Consider the following 10,454-nt stretch of genomic DNA (forward strand, 5'->3'; position numbering starts at 1 on the left):
TGTTATATATCTTGTTCATAAACTATTGCTTATACACAGTTTTACAGATGTGATCTTCTTGAAATAGGAACTGCCGAGTTCTATTGTTCCTATACAGATGCCGGACCATGGTCGGGTCAGACTTGCTCTTGGTCACAACATGATGTTTGCTATTGTTGAGACGAAGCAGGGTTTGAATTGGGCTGTGGCCCGTCTAGCCCAGGCTTATATTTTATGATCACCATGTGACCAGCCCAGCTATTTTTTCTTTGTGAAAATGAGCCCAGTTTATTTTTTCTGAAGAATACCCAATCCAGGCCTACTTTTTTTTGTACGCCCTGATGGGCTGCGACTCTTTCAAGATGCCTACAAATCTTGAAAGTAATATGAAATGGGTTGTAAATATAAAAACAGATGACAAATTGGCAATTACTTTATAATTTCTGAATTGTATTACATTTTGAGATTCCTATTTCACTGGGCATTAACCTAATTTAAATATATCTTCAAAGTACTTTAAATCTGGCTGGACATTTCGGTATTAAAAATAGTTTGGAACCCATAGAAATATGCAAAATTGGCCCTGGCCAACCAAAAAAACGACTGCAAAAAATTGCATAAGAAGTTGCCATGAGCTATGTATAAGTTATTAAAAAAAGAGGGAGTGGTCTAACTTGTGGGCCTGTTTAGTTGACGCATATGCAAGATTTTTTTAGTTAATATATATGTCAAAAAACGATTCTAGCAGACGTAACCGTTGGATGTCAATCCAATGGCCGTCATGTTTCTTCAATCTCTGATCTTCTTGCTCTAGCCGCCAAAGCAGCACCGGCGGGACTGCCTACTCCCGCCTCCCGTGGCCGGCTGTGATGCCGCGTAGGCCTCAGCGCCCCCTACTACTCCCACCGCTGGCCAGGGCATCCCTCTACTCACCCACACCCCCTGTTATTCTACGGCGACGGCAGCGTCACACCGCAGCCGAACCGGTGAACGCTCGTACTCCTCTCCGCGTGGGCATCCACTGCCGCGTCTTCCCCGGCTCCGCATCGTCCCCTTCCTATGCCTCGCCATCGTCCACCGCCGTGGTGCTCTCGGCGCGGCGTGGTCAATGTGGTCAACGACCGACTTCCATCGGAAGAGTACTGTACGTGGAGAGGCTGACAGCTGGGTCCACGGCAGCCGCAAGGAAGTGCCTCCTTATTACGCGGAAAATAATTATTCTTCCACCTGACAGTGGGGACCAACCGGACGGGCCACCAGTATTTTGTGAAAAAAATCGTTTCCCCCTGACTGCTGGGACCCACCGGACAGGCCACCGTATTTCGCGAAAAAAACGTTCCCCCCACTGTCAGCTCGGACCCACCGGAAGTGCCTCCTTATTAGGCACAAAAAATGAATACTCCCCCGGCTAGCTGGGACCCACCTTGGTGGGAGGCTAACTTGTGGGCCTACTAAGTTGACGGGGATGAAGGGCTTTGTCAACTTAGTCAATATGAATGATTCTAGCTCCAGTGACCGTAGGATGTCCATCCAACGGCCGTAGTGCTTCTTCAACCTCTGGTCTTCTTGCTCCAGCCGCCCAAAGCAGCGCCGGTCATGCCGCATGCTCCTGCCTCCCGTGGCCGGCTGTGCTGCCGCGGAAGACTCACCACCCCCTACTATTCCCATCGCTTGCCAGGCCCTGCGGCGACGGCAGCCTCACACCACAGCCGAACCAGTGAAACCTCGTACTCCTCTGCGCGGGCTTCCACTACCGCGTCTTCCCTGGCTCCGCGTCGTCCCCTTCCTAGGCCTCGCCGACGTCCACCGCCATGGTGCTCTCGGCGCGGCATGGTCAATGTGGTCAACGACCGACTTCCATCGGAAGAGTACTGTGTGTGGAGACGCTGACAGCTGGGTCCACAGCCGCAGCAAGGAAGTGCCTCCTTACTACACGTAAAATAATTATTGTTCCACCTGATAGTGGGGACCAACCGGACGGGCCACCAGTATTTTTTGAAAAAAATCGTTTCCCCCTGACTGCTGGGACCCACCGGACAGGCCACCGTATTTCACGAAAAAAACGTTCCCCCCGCTGTCAGCTCGGACCCACCAGAAGTGCCTCCTTATTAGGCACAAAAAAATGAATACTCCCCCGGCTAGCTGGGACCCACCTTGGTGGGAGGCTGACCTTTGGGCCTACTAAGTTGACGGGGACGAAGGGCTTTGTCAACATAGGCAATATGAACGATTCTAGCTCCAGTGACCGTAAGATGTCCTTCAAACGGCCGTAGTGCTTCTTCAACCTCTGGTCTTCTTGCTCCAGCCGCCCAAAGCAGCGCCGGTCGTGCCGCATTCTCCTGCCTCCCGTGGCCGGCTATGCTGCCGCGGAGGCCTCATCGCCCCCTACTATTCCCACCGCTGGCCAGGCCCTGCGGCGACGGCAGCCTCACACCACAGCCGAACCAGTGAAACCTCGTACTCCTCTGCGCGGGCTTCCACTACCGCGTCTTCCCTGGCTCCGCGTCGTCCCCTTCCTAGGCCTCGCCGACGTCCACCGCCATGGTGCTCTCGGCGCGGCATGGTCAATGTGGTCAACGACCGACTTCCATCGGAAGACTACTGTGTGTGGAGACGCTGACAGCTGGGTCCACAGCCGCAGCAAGGAAGTGCCTCCTTATTACGTGCAAAATAATTATTCCTCCACCTCACAGCGGGGACCCACCGGACGGGACACCGTATTTCGCAAAAAAATGTTTGCCCCTAACTACTAGGACCCACCACCTAAATCTTCGCACGCAAGGAAGTGCCTGACAGTCAGGACCCACCTGTTCGAAGCGTATGTAGCATTGTCATTCTGGTCGGGAACGTGTACGTACATATATACTCGTCGATGTAGAGGTGCGCACGTGTCATAGTAGAGTCGCGCACGTAGCATGTACACGTATGTACAACGGCCAGGGTGCAAGAAAGAAAATACGGCCACGTATGTGTAAGTGCATCTAGTGCCACCCCTAGTTGGTTTTGGAGTATTGACGACAAATCTAGTTGAGGTACTAATGTGTTTGTGAGAATTACAGGATAACACAGGTAAAAGTCCCTCATTGATTCGGTTTTCCTACCAGAGATGACCCCTAAAAACGTATGAAGACATTGAAGTCAAAGGTGGTATATGAAGATATTCACACTGAAGACTATGACAAGAGAAGACACCACATGAAGCCTATGGAGCTCGAAGACTTAGATCTTTTGTAGTTCTTTTTCTTTCGTGTTGAGTCATAGGAACCACCGTACTGTTAAGTGGGGTCCAAGAGAACCAGTCAGACTGACTGAAGTGATGCCTAACCAAAAACCTATGTCTTCGAGTGAAGACTATGAGAGCGAATCTTGTCCAGAGTCGGACAAGTCAGCTTTGCTTGTAGCCCAAGTAAAGTTGCCGTGTGAGTTTGAAATCTGACCGTTGGAACACGTGTCAGTTCCTTAGTGACCCAGGGTCATTTCAGACAAATCAGGTCGGGTTGCCAAGTGGCTATAAATAGCCCACCCCCCACAACCATAAACGGTTGGCTGCTCAGATTGAGAGTACGTCTTTCGTCGTTTGAGAGCAACCCACCTCGAAGACTTTGAGAGAGAATTCCTTGCGAGGATAAAGCCCTAACCACCCAGAGCCAGAGAGAATTGGGCATCACTTAAGTCTTCTTGTCTGTGTGATCTGAAGACGTATTACACTTGAGGACTGTGCATCCTCCAGCCGGTTAGGCGTCGCGTTCTGAGCATCCAAGAGACATTGTGGATTGCCGGTGAATGAAGTTTGTGAAGGTTTGGGAGTCTACCTTGAAGACGTACCAGAGTGATTGGGCGAGGTCTGTGTGACTTTAGCTCAAGGGGAATACGGTGAGGACTGGGTGTCCTGAGCTACGTGTTCAGGACTGGATGTCCGGGACTGTGTGTCCTAAGGTTTAAATACCTAGCCGCCCCAACCAGACGTACAGTTGTCACAGCAACTGGAACTGGTCCAACAAATCATTGTCTTCAACGAGTCACTGGTTTCATCTTCCCTTCCCTTTACTTGTTGTTGCTCCTTGTGAAGTCATTGTATGTTTGCACTATCTTTTGTCTTCACTGAGTGACTGCATGTTCTATATGGCTTCATAATATCTTCCTACCTGATCCTTACTACATTGCTGCTATTAAGTCATTGTGCTTTCACTTCATTGAATACTTGACTATGGCTTGTCTAGTGTAGTCTACCTTCCGCTGCATGGTAATAGGTTTATTTCTATCGCTTGTCTTCATAACTTCCACGTTTTGAAGACTTTCATAAAAATCGCCTATTCACCCCCCCCCCTCTAGTCAATATAACACACTTTCAATTGGTATCAGAGCAAGGTTCTCCCTTGTTCTGTGTGATTCGGTTTAACCACCTGGAGTTTTAGCTATGTCGACTGCAGGGATAATTAAAGTCTCCGCTGCGTGCCCCGTCTTCGATGGAACTGAATATCCCTACTGGAAGAATAAGATGCGCATGCATCTTGAAGCCATTGATGTCGACCTATGGTATGTTGTCGAAAACGGCGTTCCCAAGGGTGGAGAAGGTGTCACTGCTGCTGACGTCAAGAAATTTGTTCAACTGGTCTCTACTGCCAAGAATATCATCTGTGGTCACCTGACCAAAGGACAGTATGGCCGTGTGTGTGCTTTGAAGACATCTAAGCTGGTCTGGGACTGGCTCTCCAAGGTCAATGAAGGCATCTCAACCCAGAGAGATCAGAGAATCAGTGTCCTTTGCAACCTCTTCAACCGCTTCAAGCGAAATGACAATGATAATGTCCAGCACACTTTTGACCGACTCATAGACATCACAAATGAGCTTCAAGCCCTCGGCGCTATTGAGATCACCAAACATGAAGTCGTCAAGACACTACTGAGATCACTTGATAGTTCGTTTGACATCCTAGCCCTGATGATTCAAGAACGTCCTGATTTCAAGACACTCGATCCATCTGACATACTTGAGAGGCTCAACACACATGAGTTTCAGCTTTCTGAGAAAAGAGATATCTACGGTCCAAACTATGGGCGAACTCGTGCCTTGAAGGCAAAAGCTGTCTCCTCAACTGAAGAAGAATCTGACTTCAGTTCTGATGATCCTGAAGACATTGGAAGAGAACTTGCTATGCTTGTGAAGAAGTTCGAAAAATTCACCAAGAAGAAAGGCTTCAGAAAGTCTTCCCGATCAAGATCAAGGAATGATGAAGCTTCTGCTCATGACTACAAGAAGAAAACGTGTCACAAGTGCAAGAAACCTGGCCACTTCATCTCTGAGTGTCCACAGTGGGACAATTAGAACAAAAAGAAGAAGAAGAGCAAGGAATATGACTCTGACGACAAGAAGAAGAAGAAATACTCAAAGTCTTCATCCAAGTCTTCCTCAAAGTCTTCATCACACAAGAAGAGCTCATCTGGCAAGGCACGTGCATTCGTTGGCAAGGAAATGGACTCAGAGGAGGAGTCCGCTTCTGAGGAGGCGGAGGTGGAGTCTGAGGAGGAGTCCGATTCAGGCGTCGCAAGTCTGGCTACAGCATACGTTGCCAAATCCATCTTCAATACTGAAGACAATGACCTCGTCACCGACACCGATGCAAATGACAAGGACTACTCCGCTTCTACCTATTGCTTCATGGCTCGCGGTGCCAAGGTAAACACACGCACTACTCACTATCAAACATCTAGTGACGATGACTCTGATTGTGATTCAAAATCCAGCTACAAAACACTCGCTAAAATTGCAACTGAACAGCAGAAAGCTATGGAACATATTCAAAAACTGTTAGACAGAAGCGATGATCTGTTAGGTGCTGAAATGACTCGATCTTAATCCTTAATTGAAGACATAAAAAATCTTCACGTTAAGTATCAGGAACTTGAAAGTCGTCATGAAACTCTCTCAACAACTCATGAAAAGCTTTCCTATGATTATCTTCAAAGGAAGCAAGATCTTGAGAAATTGAGAGCGGTTCATGAAGATCTTCAAAAGGAAAATGAGTCACTTCACTCCAAACAGATCAGTCCCGCTCAGGAAGGATTTGAACCACCATGTCTTAAATGCATTGAGCGTGATAATGTTACTTCTGTTGCTGAAAGTTCTACTGCTACTACTGTTGCAATATCTTCAACTGTTGATGTGGTAACTAACCCCTCTGCTGAGGATACCACTGCTATTGCTGATCAGAATGCTAGGTTGAGGACATTGCTTGAAACAGAGATGTACAAAAGTCTTAAAGGGCATCGGACACTATGTGATGTCCTCAAAAAGCAGATTCTGAACCGAAACCCGAGGAAAGAGGGTGTTCGGTTTGTAAGGAAAATGAATGTTGATGGCTCTTACTGGAAACCTGAGCAGTACCCCAAAACCATGTGGGTTGCTGCAAAGGAACCTTCAGCAGACCCATACAATCTATCTGGCTTCACCTGTGCTAACCCCATTATCATTGATGAATCCTTTGATGCAAACTATATACTGTTTAAGAATCAGAATGGTGAAGTGTTTGCCAGGTACATTGGTACTAACTGCAGGAATGGACCGCATATGAAGAAGATCTGGGTTCCGAAAAGGTGTCTGGAGAATCTTCCTGTGAATTTCAGCATGACACCTCACGTGAAGAAGGAAAACCTCAGACCAAAGGCTTCATACGGTCCAAAGGCTTCATACAGACAGAGGACTCACCTGAGTCGCACTAACGCAAATGTTTTGCAGGGAAACCATACTCAGGCATATGAATATGAGAGCGGTTCATCAAACCGTCATGTTCATAAGACCAAGAACTATTCTGCTTATTCTTATGAGTACTATTTTCTGCCTGCAAGAATGTTTGCTAGGGCTCCAAAGCCAAAATTCTCAGATGTTGCACTTAGACTTATTGCTTCTCAGCCACCCTTGAAGATGTGGGTGGCTAAGAAAGCTTAACTCTCTGTTGCAGGTGTAAGTGCATCTAGTGCCACCCCTAGTTGGTTTTGGAGTATTGACGACAAACCTAGTTGAGGGACTAATGTGTTTGTGAGAATTGCAGGAAAACACAGGTAGAAGTCCCTCATTGATTCGGTTTTACTACCAGAGATGACCCCTAAAAATGTATGAAGACATTGAAGACAAAGGTGGTTTATGAAGATATTCACATTGAAGACTATGACAGAAGAAGACACGTTATGAAGCCTATGGAGCTCGAAGACCTAGATCTTTCGTAGTTCTTCTTCTTTTGTGTTGAGTCATAGGAACCACCGTACTGTTAAGTGGGGTCCAGGAGAACCAGTCAGAATGACTGAAGTGATGCCTTAATCAAAAACCTATGTCTTCGAGCGAAGACAATGAGAGCGTATCTTGTCCAGAGCCGGACAAGTCAGCTTTGCTTGTAGCCCAAGCAAAGTTGCCATGAGAGTTTGAAATCTGACCGTTGAGACACGTGTCAGTTCCTTAGTGACCCAGGGTCATTTCGGACAAATCAGGTCGGGTTGCCAAGTGGCTATAAATAGCCCACCCCCACAGCCATAAACTGTTGGCTGCTCAGATTTCAGTGCACGACTTTTGTCGTTTGAGAGCAACCCACCTCGAAGCCTTTGAGAGAATTTCTAGTGAGGAGAAAAGCTCTAACCACCCAGAGCCAGAGCAAATTGGGCATCACCTAAGTCTTCTTGTCTGTGTGATCTAAAGACTTATTACACTTGAGGACTGTGAATCCTCCAGACGGTTAGGCGTCACGTTCAGAGCATCCAAGAGACATTGTGGATTGCCAGTGAACGAAGTTTGTGAAGGTTTGGGAGTCTACCTTGAAGACTTACCAGAGTGATTGGGCGAGGACTAAGTGACCTTAGCTCAAGGAGAATACGGTGAGAACTTGGTGTCCTGAACTGTGTGTTCAGGACTGGGTGTCCGGGACTGTGTGTCCTAAGGTTTAAATACCTAGCCGCTCCAACCAGATGTACAGTTGTCACAGCAACTGGAACTGGTCCAACATATCATTGTCTTCAACGAGTCACTGGTTTCATCTTCACTTCTTTTTCTTACTGTTACACATTGTGAAGCCATTGCTTGCTTGCTTTATCTTTTGTCTTCACAACGTGAATGTATGAACTTTTTGGCTTCATAACTTCTTCCTACCTGATCCTTATTACACTGAAGCTGTTTGTCATTGTGCTTTCACTCTATTGAATACATGACCATGACTGGCCTAGTGTAATCTAACTTCCGCTGCATAGTAATAGGCATAATCTTCACTGTTTGTCTTCATAGCTCTCACGTTTTGAAGACTTTCATAAAAATCGCCTATTCACCCCCCCCCCCTCTAGTCGATATAACACACTTTCAATTGGTATCAGAGCAAGGTGCTCCCTTGTTCTGTGTGATTTGGTTTAACCACCTGGAGTTTTAACTATGTCGACTGGAGGGATAATCAAAGTCTCCGCTGTGTGCCCCGTCTTCGATGGAACTGAATATCCCTACTGGAAGAATAAGATGCGCATGCATCTTGAAGCCATTAACGTCGATCTATGGTATGTCGTCGAGAACGGCGTTCCCAAGGCTGGAGAAGGTGTCACTGCTGCTGATGTCAAGAAGTTCACTCAACTGGACTCTACCGCCAAAAATATCATCTGTGGCCATCTGACAAAAGGACAGTATGGCCATGTGAGTGCCTTGAAGACATCCAAGCTGGTCTGGGACTGGCTCTCCAAGGTCAATGAAAGCGTCTCAACCCAGAGAGATCAAAGAATCAGTGTCCTTCGCAAGCTCTTCAACCGCTTCAAGCGAAATGACAATGAGAATGTCCAGCACACATTTGACCGGCTCACTGACATCACAAATGAGCTTCAAGCCCTCGGCGCCACTGAGATCACCAAACATGAAATCGTCAAGACGCTGCTGAGATCACTTGATAGTTCGTTTGACATCCTGGCCCTGATGATTCAAGAACGTCCTGATTTCAAGACACTCGATCCGTCTGACATACTTGAGAGGCTCAACACACATGAGTTTCAACTTTCTGAGAAAAGAGATATCTACGGCCCAAACTATGGGCGAACTCGTGCCTTGAAGGCAAAAGCTGTCTCCTCATCTGAAGAAGAATCTGACTGCAGTTCTGATGATCCTCAAGACATTGGAAGAGAACTTGCAATGCTAGTGAAGAAGTTCCAAAAATTCACCAAGAAGAAAGGCTTGAGAAAATCTTCACGATCAAGCTCAAGGAATGATGAAGCTTCTGCTCATGACTACAAGAAGAAAACATGTCACAAGTGCAAGAAAACTGGACACTTCATCTCTGAGTGTCCATAGTGGGACAATGAGAACAGAAGGAAGAAGAAGAGCAAGGAATATGATTCTAACGACAAGAAGAAGAAGAAGAAATACTCAAAGTCTTCTTCCAAGTCTTCCTCAAAGTCTTCATCACAGAAGAAGAGCTCATCTGGCGAGGCACGTGCATTTGTTCGCAAGGAGATGGATTCAGAGGAGGAGTCCGCATCTGAGGAGGCAGAGGTGGAGTCTGAGGAGGAGTCTGATTCTGGCATTGCGAGTCTGGCTACAGCATACGTCGCCAAGTCCATCTTCAACACTGAAGACAATGACTGCATCACCGACACCGACGCAAATGACAATAACGACTCCACTCCTACCTACTGCTTCATGGCACGTGGTGCCAAGGTAAACACACGCACTACTCGCTATCAAACATCTAGTGATGATGACTCTGACTGTGATTCAAAACCCAGCTACAAAACACTTGCTAAAATTGCAACTGAACAACAGAAAGCTATGGAACATATTCAAAAACTGTTAGACAGAAGCGATGATCTGTTGGGTACTAAAATGACTCGATCTGAATCCTTAATTGAATACATAAAAAACCTTCACGTTAAGTATCAGGAACTTGAAGATCGTCTTGATACTCTCTCAACAAATCATGAAAAGCTTTCATATGATTATCTTCAAAGGAAGCAAGAACTTGAGAAATTGAGAGCGGCTCATGAAGATCTTCAAAAGGAAAAAGAGTCACTTCGCGCCGAACAGATCAGTACCGCTCAGGAAGGATTTGAACCACCATGTCTTAAATGCATTGAGCGTGATAATGCTACTTCTGTTGCTGAATGTCCCACTGCTACTTCTGTTGCAATATCTTCAACTGTTGATGTGGTAACTAACCCCTCTGCTGAGGATACCACTGCTATTGCTGATGAGAATGCTAGGTTGAAGACATTGCTTGAAACAGGGTTGTACAAAAGTCTTAAAGGACATCAAACATTATGTGATGTCCTCAAGAAGCAGATTCTGAATCGAACCCTAGGAAAGAGGGTGTTGGGTTCGTGAGGAAAATAAATGCTGATGGCTCTTACTAGAAACCTGAGCAGTACCCCAAAACCACATGGGTTGCTGAAAAGGAACTTTCAGCAGATCCATCCAATTTATCTGGCTTCACTTGTGCTAACCCCATTAACATTGATGAATCCTT

This window comes from Triticum urartu, chromosome 1 (assembly GCF_003073215.2).
Source record: "Triticum urartu cultivar G1812 chromosome 1, Tu2.1, whole genome shotgun sequence".
Lineage (NCBI taxonomy): Eukaryota > Viridiplantae > Streptophyta > Magnoliopsida > Poales > Poaceae > Triticum > Triticum urartu.